At 36.6% G+C, this 12,055-nt stretch overlaps 1 protein-coding gene across 1 annotated transcript in view; it reads right to left on the reverse strand.

Moving 5' to 3' along the window:
* The window catches only part of CACNA1D (calcium voltage-gated channel subunit alpha1 D), a 168,224-nt gene that overhangs the window by 106,511 nt on the left and 49,658 nt on the right, over positions 1-12,055 (reverse strand). The gene's annotated exons all lie outside the window — the stretch shown is intronic.

A 12,055-nucleotide genomic window follows, 5' to 3' on the forward strand; every position in this document is an offset into this window, starting at 1 on the left:
ACCTTCAGACGTGATCATTTTATTATTTTCTATAACATTTTGTTTAGTTATCTGTTGCTACTCAAATGTTACAGCCAAGAATAAAATGCACAAAGAGTATGATTCATTTTTCAAACTTGTTCAGGAACACATGATGTTGCTCATTTATCACATATAAGGTTAATTACATGACTGTAACTGCTCAGTCAGGATTACCATCTTCTACTATCATTACTCAAATAGAACACCAACATTACATACAAAAATACATTATCCTTATTTGTTACACAGAAAAATACACATTCCTTTTTCATCACACAGCTTGGCACTTTCATACACAACCAAAGATAAAACCAAACCTTAATCATTTGCAACTTAAACAAAGACCCTGATATTCTTATGTGCAAATCTTTAATTTGGGCAGCTAGATTCCTTTTCCTGCCAAAGAGGCCATTTAGGATGGTTACGTGTAGGATGTGGTATTTCCATTTATAAATCTGACACTGGTGAGTTAACAGAGGCCCAGGCTGGTCAATAAGCTCCTCTCCAGACCTTCACCTGCAGCAAGCAGCTCCCTGGGATCACTGGGGCACGTCAGGCACTCTCACTGCAAAGCCAGGATTCCTGGATCTCACCTCCTGCTCAGCTCAGTCCTGTACCCCTGCCTTTTCCCCTCTTTTGAGTACAATCCATGAACACTGTGAAACTTCATCCAAAGCTCCTCAGTTATCTTTCATTTTGGGTGAGATCTTCCATCCAGTAAAACCAATGGAAGCTCCAGTGAAACCTCCTTCTCCTCAAACTTCCTAATATTCCTTTCAAAATTGTCCCTTCCACTTACCCATTGGTTTATCACCAGTCAGCCAGGACAGTTGTTAGATAACAAGAGTGAAGTGGCCTCACACAAGAACTGTGAATATCTTGTGCACCAAAATCCATCAGATCTCTTTGGCTAGAGAGCATAACTGAGATGAATTATCAGCATTCCTGAGAAACACACTCAGAAATGCTTAAATACAACAAATCCTACCACATACACATTCCCCCATAACAGCTATTTCTGTCTCTGCCTACAACTAAATTTGCAGCTAAGTTATAGGAAGATAAATAATGTAGGAAAACATAAGGAAGAGAAAAATATTACTGTTGTCATTTGCCATGGGCAAAATATATATCAAAATCATAGTAGTTAAAGATAAAGTGAGACAAAATATATGTTTCATATATGCCAAATATCAATAGCTTCTTTACTTAAAAGGAACACAGGATCCAGAACTGGATGGGTCGTTCTGAGGGAAAATAAACTCATGGGTCCCTATGTCCAGAGTTTTATAGGCTATGTAATTTAACTCCATCCATTAAAGTACCAGTTCCATACTAAAAACCATCTTTGCTCTTCACTGCCCCCCTTCAAAATATTGCAATGCTCTTCTGCTGTCTGGGCTAAACAGCAGCCCCAGTGCTGATGTTACACAACTTTGTTAATGTCACACAGCCCTGCAGCTCATTTTAATGGGACAGTTCAAATCTGAACTCTGCCCTATCATTTCCCATCCATCCTCGAAAAATAGTATTGGTCTCAATCCTGTTTATCTCATCTCTTTTATGGAAGCAGGAGTGTTTCTTATTTCCTAGACAGTATTGCAAACATTCCATTAGAGCCATATAGTAATGTAGGACAATCTCATTTTTAAACCCACCGGTGGGCTCAAGGTCAGCGTGTGTCACTTTGCAGATGGACCATAAGAAACCTCGAGAGCTGCACCAACAGAAGCCACATGAAACTCAGCAAGGAAAAATGGGAAGTGCTGCACCCTGGCTTAAATAATCCCATACCAATATGGGCTGAGAAAGGAGATGGAAGTCACACACCAATTTAAATTTGTGCTCATTTAAATCAGATAAATTCCACAACTTCACTGTTTCATTTTCCCTCCCTTCCTGCTTTTCTTCCTTTCATGCTCTCACACACCCTATTTATTTATTTATTTTTAAAGCACAACCTGTGTCTTCCACAGAGGCCAGATGAATGACTTGGTCCCACAGTTAACACACAAAGTACAGGCTGCACTTTCTTCACAGACTTTCGCTCTTTAATAAGTAGGCACCTAAGAGATGTTCTCACACAAACTGCAGAGGTAACAACCTGCTCACCCTCAGGAAGGTTCTGGTGGTCTCTTCTCACACTTGCATCATTTCTTGCTGGTTACTATGGACATCAGTTTTTGCCTCTGCAACCCTGATACATCTGTAAGCCACACATCATCTTGTATGTCCAGAGCTTAGGCAACCACTACTCAAGAGTAAATAACATCCAATTTTCAGTATTCATTAAAGGGTTGTAGAGGCAGGGTTGGTTTGGGAAAATAAAACTAAAAAAGTAAGAGATAAATTCAAAATATAGATTCAAGACTGCAGTTTTAGCAGGATATCATGCACAGACTTATCTGCTCTCTTTTCTCCACAGTTGTGAAATCATATTTTGTTCAAATTAGTTGATATCTTTAAATGAACACATAACTTCATTCAAAATGGCAGTAGGTACGCCACAAAAGTAGACAACTAAACAAAATAATAAGGAAATACCTAAGTGTATGTATTGAGTGCTTGCAAAAGAAAATCTCTATTAAAAGAAACCAAGAGGGCAGTTTTGGTTCTGAGAAACTGCAGAGATTATTGCAGAATTTACATGTAATTTCTAATATCTATTATTGCATTTAGTTCTACACTGCATCATAAAATTAGCAGAAAAAAGTGACAGCTGTAAACCTAAAGAAGCTATGAAGCACAACAATATGTCTGCATTCTGAAGGATCTAATCCTGAGGCTGTATAGATTAATAGTTGTTTGTTCACTGATTTGATAAAGCTAGGTCATCTCTCCTCACAGGCAGCTGATTCCAGCACGGCTCTCTGACACTGTGGTTAATGCTGCTCGAAATCTTCAAGCCTCAGCAACCTTTTTCTGAATATATGATGCAACAGACTGAAATAAGGTAAACTGCCTTTCTCATGGAATCCATGGAGTTTGCCTTTGATATTGATTTTGATCATGGAGCACATAATAAAGGCCACCCTTACCCTATGAGTTTAGGTGGAATCATTATATCCTCATCATTTTCTCAAAAAAAAAAAAAAAAAAAGGAAAAAAAAACGAAAAGAAAAGCAAGCATTTGCTTTCTTATTTTAAGTAAATCAGCTTAGCAGAAACCCTGTTGCTCAGGAAATCTTTTTTCCCCCACCCTAGCCAGATGGTGTACATTAGTCATCATTTATTATCTTCATATTTTCAAAATCTCTGAAAGAAATATGCAAAGCTACTGTTACATGTCAGAAGGTGACACACCAAAATTCTGCATTTATGTTAAGATGTTTCACAAGATAACTGTTTCAAAATAGGAAGTCATTAATTTGCAAAACCTTAATCTATTATGCTAGGTAATTAAGTCTTACTATACTAAAATTTCTATTCTCTTAGCATCAGAGATGGGAATTATCTCTTAAGTGAAGAAATACATTTTTGATCTAGACTAACAAACATGCATTAGAGTAAAAAACCTGCTTAGCAGATAAAGTGACTCAGTTTAAGTAAATTAAGCAGACTGATCAACTTTTTGAAGCTTAGACACAAGATACTTTGAGATTATTGATTTAGGGAAGAAAAACAAAAAAAAAATCACATGCTGTTTAATAAGTTGTGTGACTGATGCTTGGAGAACACAACAAGAGCATTTATCTTTTTGAAAATCAGCAATTTTTTTCAAGTTTTGGCACTGGGAAAACACTCTATCAACACGACAGAAAAGTAAATTGAGTTTTTAATTTTAAAATACAATGATTTAATTTTTCACTTTGTATATATATATATATATTGTATACTTGTATATATATGATATACCTGTATTTCTCTGAAAATCATTTGTGACATGCAGCACAGTAACAATTAAAAACAGGAAAGTAAACTTATTTATTCCCACATGTGAAAAAATGTTATAGTAGTTTCCCAGTACAAAAAATGAAGCACAAATGGAATCCATACACCTGGCAAAAAGAAATCTATATACTTGCCTTTATTTCATCAACTTTAAAAGCAGAAACAAAGTCATGTACTACCAAGATTAGACATGGAAATTGCTCTCTATTCATTAGAAAAATTGGAATTATTTATCACTCAACAATTCGGTGATAACTATTGGATTAACTGCGCCTTTAGATACATAACAAACAAGGAGGGCAAGTTTAAAAAACATATTTTAAGGATTCTTGTCCTGATCAATCCAAGTAAACCATGTTTCAGCATCCTCATCAGTCCCGACCCACTGGAGGGAATACAACCACTGCTCTCTACTTTGCCTTTAATAAAGGCCTGGGCAACAGACCTTGTTTCTGTACTTCAAGAGCACATTTCATGTACATGAGACCTTTTATGTTTGAATACACTGAATACATGTAAAACCCAGGGCGAGGCTGGGCAGGAATTTGGCATTAGGCCCAGAAACATCTCCAGTCTTTTGAGGGTCTTTACAGGACACCATCACATTGCTGCAGATCCAGATGCTCTGGCATTTCTGGTGCATCTCATGGCAAGGCTGGTACTTGAAAGTCAACACCAAGTGCAAACTCCACACTTAGTTTCATACTTAGGAGTAGAAATAAGTAGGTGTTACACAGCAAGAACAGTCTTACACCAGTTCAATATTAAATGAATAGGATTTCACATTCCTAGTACCACTGGCAAGCAACAACTCTCTCTCACAACGTTTTTACTGTTTTCAAAGAGAACACAAAATCCTTTCATCATTTTTGAAGATTCACAATTAACAACAGCTGCACCCTCCAGATCTCAAGCAGGCATTTGTGTTTGCAGGAACAGAACATGCAATAAGAACATCTCAGACACTGAGCACAGCAAAGGAGCAAAATGGATGTGCAAGCTATACACTGAGGTGTAATTAAAATGAACTGCAGTTAAGTTTCTTTAAGTCCCTTTTTATCAATGTAGTCGGAAGGAGCACTTGAATAACTTGCATCACTGAAATAGTACTTCAAGCTTCAAAGACAGATTTAGTTTTACTTTCATCTGGCAGGTTCTGGCAGCCAGAGGTAGATGAATAAGCAGAGCATATTTAACACTGAGTACTTTTTTCATTATTTCCTGCAATCACTTCCTCTAAATGCACTGTAGACCTGCATTTCATCTTTGAGTGTGATTGCTTCTCATATGTATTTTGCACTTTATGTTGTAACACAATAATGGAGATGTAAACAGCTCTGTCCTGTAAATAAGCATTTGTACAGAGAGAAAAATGTGGCATCCAAATTACAATTTTTCATAGAGATTACAGGCTTCTGTGTGGAGCCACATTTGTTTTATTCATGTAAAAGTTCAATTTAGTACACATTAAGTGTTTTCAGTCCATAAATTAAAAAAAAATCCAACATCTTTTCTGGTTTTTTCCTCCTTTATATTTAGGCAGAGCTCTGCTCTGGGACAGGTAATGCAGAGCTTTGCTGAGCAACAGCTGGGGAAAACAGACATCCACTCTGTGTGTACACAATTATTAAATCCACTATTGGCACTGCCTGGCACACCCTCATAGAGGCACAGACAACCCTTCTGCTTCCTATTGCTGTGAAGAAATGAGACAAATGGTGGGCTTTTGAAAATTTGATCATAAATAACTAAAAGCAAAACTGAACTCCTGCAAATTGACCATCCACTAAAAATTATCAAGAAAGGGCCACAAACAAACCAATCACTTGGCAATGACTGCAATCTTGCAAGGTGTGAAAGGCAGATTGTAGGAATGCCAGCAGAAACACATGAGCTTCAGTCCTAAAACCACTTGAAGACTAAGCACAGTATTCCTAAGTATTGCACAAATGTAAACTGGCCAACTAAGCAACAAAGAATATACCTGGAGTAAAATCCAATTTACTTGGGTGTCTTTCTGCCCCCATCTAACTGATGATTTTCAGGAAAACAAGGCCAGCACAGAAAGTAGAAGAGAATATTTGTGTTTACTGGCATATGGTCTCACAATTTTCCTTTCATAGTTGAATAGAATTAGTGTCAAGTAGTGAATCAAATCTACATCTAGTCATAAAACCGCATTAATGTTAAATATATTTTGATAGCTACTATCAATTTTACTTATTTATAAGACACCAGGTTTTGGCCAGAAGGCAGGGTATGAGTAGTAGGTCTCAGATAGCTTAGAGAACATACTAAAATTCTGAAATTTTAAAAAACAAGAGAATTTTGTAATCCTTCTAAATTCATTCATTTACCAAGCAGAAACCCAAAAGCTAAAAAAAAAATTATTTTTCCTTAAAAGAGAAAAACTACAGACCAAAATCTCGCCACTCAAATCAAACTGTAATTATTTTGGCATTTTGTTATGAAACAGATGAAAAAAAAAATCTGTGTGAGGTCTTCCTGTATTTTTTGCTAATCATACTTAAAAAGCACATATTGATACCACTTGTATGTTTCTTAAAATGCTGCCACAAAAACTTTCAGCTGTCATAAAAACTTAACCATTCTGGTGATGCTGCAATAGCCTGGATTTAAACCTACCCACAAACAATGTCCATTTCTTCCCTGGTTTTCCAACCCATGTAATTCCTTCTTTGACCAACACAATCCTGAAATGCACAGGAGTGGCTCTCACCCCAGTCCTGGTCACTTTGCACTCAGCTTTTCTGAGGTGAGCTTGCCAAAGCAAGAGTCTGTCCCAAGAGATCGACAATTCCGAGTGGCTCTGAAGGAATATGGCATCCCAAGCGAAAAGAAAGGGAGAAGACCAAACAGGTCGGGTTTTTTGTGTGCTACTTATTCATTCACAGCTCTATAATGATGCACTGCTGTGTTTTAAGAATGTCAAGGACTTTCCATTAAAAAAAAAAAAATCTAAAATTAAAACAATATGGAGAACAGATTGGGTCTGTAGTTCTGTTCTGCAGTGTCAGCCAGGAAACAGAACAATGACATTCCTTGAGTAGGTGGGTTTTTTTTTCCTTGATTTATTCATCTGATTGCAAATCTAATTTCCATTTTCATTACGAAAGAACTGGACAAAACTGATAGAATAATTTTATCACAATGCTTTACTCATTAATCTGCCAGATATATGACTCCATCAGCTCTTTGCTTTTGTCAGTTTAAGAGCTAGAGAATGATTTGTTAAGAACATACCCAAGAAGACAATTTGTTTTCCTAAATACCTTTAGTAGGGTAGAAACTTGCACATGTAAGGCTTAATAATTTAGTTTGGTGGGGTTTGGTTTGAGTTTGTTTCTTTTCTCTGGTTTTGCAGGGTTTCTTTGTTGGGTTTTTGTTTGTTTTTATTTTATTACAGTGGAAATAGTTTAACAAACACCCACCAATAAGGTTTTCAAAAACTCAAACACACTATATTACCCCATGTTCTGGTCTGAACTTGAGGTGAATACAAAGGGAGAACATGGTTAGGCCTGATACTTCATTGGAATTTTTCTAATTATCCTTCCAAGTCTGAAACAGAAGAGCCCCAAACCTGGAGGTGAATCTGGGAGCTACGTCCTACACTTGTGGTCTATTATTGCCCCTTGCACAGCAGCAGCATCAAGAATGTTTTATTCAACCCTCTGCCTTTGGAGAATGGTCAACTTCCACTACCAGGATTGGGTATCTGTGCCAGGACTGGCTACAGAAGTAAAATATTTTTAAAATTTTCAAGAGGTTTAAAAAGTACTAGAGGATGTGAATCCCTTACAGTGGTACAACAATGTTAAGAAATTTCTTCAGAGAAATCTGTATTTAGTTCTGACTTTCCTCTTAACACACCCTAACATCAGCTCAGTGCTAGAATTTCATACAGAAGACACTGAATGCAATACATGATGTGGAAACGATGATTCTATACTGAGAGAAAGGTATGATTGCTAAATAAATTCCGGTGTGAAATATCTAATGCCTTTCTGATAACTACATGCTGCACACTCTATTACCTCTTCACAATTCTTTTCTTTTAGAAATAATTTCTTAACTCCTTGGATACACTTTGATTTACTCTATATATTTGTTAACAGGTAAAACAAAGTATTGCACTAAAAATCACTCCAACAAATCAGAAAGACTGTATTATTTATGAGCACACAACCTGCCAGAGCACTAGAAGCCATAAACTACAGAAATGTCAACAGCAATGTTGCTGATGAAATACATTTTCAACTAAAAGAGAAGGCAGGATAGAATATTCCTGGTAGACACTGCCCAGAACAACAATGTGAGGAACTAAAAAAAATGCATTTATCCAAACTGACAGGAGAATGGTCTGCAGTAGTCATGAAAATATTAAAGCACAACTTTATCCTTGAGTGTCTCAGTTGCCAAAAAGTTCTCCTTTGCAGCTTTCTTCTCCTGTGGTAGCTTTTGAGCCAAATGCTTGAGGTATCTCTTTAATAAAATTTTTATTTCATAGTCAAAAATCAAATAACACACTAATAAAAGACTTTGTTTTGAAACATTATGTCATAGTAAATTCCAGATATGTGAAATATAATGTGGCTGTAGAAATTGATATTTCCCTGCAGCAACAAAATGCAGGAAGATTCCCATTCTGTGTATCCACTGAGTGTTTGGATAATTATGAAAGGAAAGCTTTCTAAGTTCTTTCATCTTGAACACGAGGCTAATGAACATAGAAACATTTTCATCACACATCTGAGGGTTAGATTGCTCTGGCAGTTCCATAACAAAGAAAATGAGGATCTGTAGAGAAAACACAAGGGAAATGTGCTCTTTTGCTATGACATGTTCAACAGAAGCTCTTTGCTCCACTGAAATATAGAGCTCATAGACAAGAAATATTAAAAGGTGGAATGGCTCTCTATAAATACAGATGAGTTGCAAGAAAAATTCAAAAAATAGCAGAGCTAAACCAACAATTTGTATCCAGCCTACAAACAAGACCCATGATATACCAGCTTTAATTTCAGCAGTTCTCAGGTACAACACTGATCCACTCTTAGGAAAATTCAATAAAAATTCAAGCATTTGGCTGGTTTCTACTAATAGCACTACCATAAAGCTTTCTTATTTTCTTCATTCTAACCATGGCAGAAAAGCATTCAAAGTAACACTAAACCTACCAATACTGAAATAAAGAAAACCATGGAATACTACTGACATCCACTGCTAAGTTATCAGGAAATCTCGCCACAGTAGAAACAACTGAAATACCTGAATAAAGTTGAAAATATTTTTGTTCATTTCCTCTGATCTGCAGATCAAACCTTAGTGATAAAAATCTTCAACTCCTGATAGAAAGCAAAATATGAGCTTGCCTGCCCTAAAGCCACATTTCTTGTTTCTTTATGGATGAATCAGTTTTCCCTCTATCTTGTGGAATGTAGCCAACATAATTTAGGGTCCCTCCAGTGCCTGCTACAATTACAATTCCAGATTCTGCAAATGCTTCTAAGTGCATCTTTGTACTCTCTAAGTCACAATGCAAAATCATTTTCTTCCTTTCATTCCCATACCATTTGGCATCCCAGGAGATGTATTTAGGTTCTGAATGTCTTATTTCATTTTCCACTTCTCCACACAGAGCACTTGATCAAGAAGATTATTTTGTTATTATTCCCATCTGAACTGCATCTAAGCCTGTTTTAATTTATTCCCCTATCTGGAATATCAGTTTTGATTTCCAGAGAACTCACTGTCCACAACAATATATTACTAAGTGCTCTGTCACTGCTTCAAGTTCACTTCTGTTATCACTATAAGACAGTTTGAGTACACCAACACTTGCTTTTCTTCCACCTATAAAACTGCTTTCCAGCTGACACAGAATGCCATAGTCCCTGTGATTTTTCACCATCTATTCAATGGAATAGTCCCTAAAGCACATTTACAAATGGTGTTCTTCAAAGTAATTACATTAAACAAGAGCCATGACTTCCCTTTTGGAAAAATGAGGCTTTCTCTCCTAAAGAACCAAAGTCTCTACTATCCTCAAACAGATAAGAAAAAAAAAAAAAGCTTAGATCAGATAAAAATTCCAGAGACCAAGAGCCAAAAATGAAATGTTTTTTTTGTCTCTTTCAGTTATATGCACAGAATTTAAAAACCACACATTTACTGAAGTTCACGGAATCATCTAGATAAGAAAAAAAAAAATGCTTAGATCAGATAAAAATGCCAGAGACCAAGAGCCAAAAATGAATTTTTTTTTTTTTGTCTCTTTCAGTTATATGCACAGAATTTAAAAACCACACATTTACTGAAGTTCACAGAATCATCAAGGTTGGGAGAGACCTTCAAGATCACCTGTTTCAAATATCAACCCACCACCACCATAACCAGCCCTGAACCATATCCCCAAGTGCCACTTGCAGATGCCTCTCAAACACTTGGAGAGATGGTGATTCCACCACCTCCCTGAGTAGCCTCTTCCAAAGTCTAACCACTCTTTCAGTGATCTTTTTCCCTTAATATTTAATCTGAACCTTTCCTGACATAATTAAATGGCCATTTCATCTTGTTCCTTTTCTTGAGATTTGGTAGAGGACAACAGTCTCTTCTAAGGGAGTTGTAGAGAGTGGTAAGGACCCCTGAGCCTCCTTTTCTCCAGAGTAAACAAGCTCAGCTGCTCCTTGTAGGACTTTCTAGACCCTTCCTCAGCTTCACTGCCCTTCTCTGGACAAACTCCAATGCCTCAATCTCCTTTTGAAAAGAAGGGGCCAAAACTGGACAGAGAATTCAAGGTAATTTGATTGCCTGAGTAAAGATATTTCACAGCCAGAAGAGCTGAACTGAAAATTCTATTAGTCTCCCACTGTTTCAATGATTTGAAGACAGATCTAAAAATTATTTGATTCTACTTCAGTGAGTGCAAATAAAATACAAATCTTTGTACCTTGATGGCCTGGGGGTTGATGACATATTGGAGTCACGTTATACTGCATACTGGTTTTTAAAATGACCACTGAAACACTTACAAATATGTTCACAATCCACTACAACACACTGAATGGCCAGTGAAAATATTGGAAAAATTAAGGTCTGAAAATTAGTCCTTAACATGCGAGGAGGACTAACAGGAATTTACACTCCACAGGCTTAATTCAGAATCACTTTGGAGTCAGCAACCACCATTTTTTGTTTCCTTCTGCAAACTGACAATTTGACGTCACAAGTTTTCTACTCTGATTCCAGCACCAATGCCTCAAATTTGAAAAGAGGGTCTGCATCTCTGCAGAAGAAAAATGCCCAATACTCTGCAAATCAAGTCCTCAAAGTGCAACAAAATGCTTTAATTAAAGCTATTTCCTTTGCTTAGTGCTATTTCTAATTTATGGTTTGCCAAAGGCACTGTTTTACTCGTGTTTCGATGGAATACTTAGCACAGCGTGAAATAGATGGCATCTCCTCTGTAGCAAAAGTGAAAGGTTGACTTCAGCCCTGGGCATTTTTTTATTTTTTGTGAAAGCTTAGAGGTAGAAACTGAAGCATGATAATTGAACCTTGAAGGAAAAAGTAGTGACATTATAAGAACTGCTTTCTGTCAAGTGATAAATATCCAGTGATATGATATATTTCATTTGTACGAATAAATTCATAGTGTTAATAAAGATTAAAAGGTAGTTATGCCATACAAAATGGGACATGTTGGACATGCTGACAGATTAGTAGGCCCCACTTACCATTCCAAGTAATTGTGCAGGTTACTACCAGATGAAAATAAAAAGGATAATTCACCTAATCTTTTTTTTAAAAAATAATTCTGCATTTACATTTATTATACACTGCATATTTAAAAGGTGGTTTTCATACTCTCCAGCACCCAAGGCATAAATGTGAAAGTGCCAGTGGAAATAACAAATGATGTAATAGAAGTGTGTAAAACCTGAGGCAAGAATACGTCGCAGTCAGAACCCAATGGCTCTGCTCAAGTGACACACACATTTGCACTCAGAAGTTTTGCCTTTTTTTTATTTTGGTTAAAGCTACCACAGCAACATTCTCCTAGTGAGGTGTGTCAGAACTAATGTAGCTGAATGTAGTTCACTGTAATTGAAAGTAATTC

The sequence above is a fragment of the Onychostruthus taczanowskii genome, unplaced genomic scaffold, assembly GCF_017590055.1.
Source record: "Onychostruthus taczanowskii isolate IOZ18803 unplaced genomic scaffold, ASM1759005v1 scaffold9, whole genome shotgun sequence".
In the NCBI taxonomy this organism is placed as follows: Eukaryota; Metazoa; Chordata; class Aves; order Passeriformes; family Passeridae; genus Onychostruthus; species Onychostruthus taczanowskii.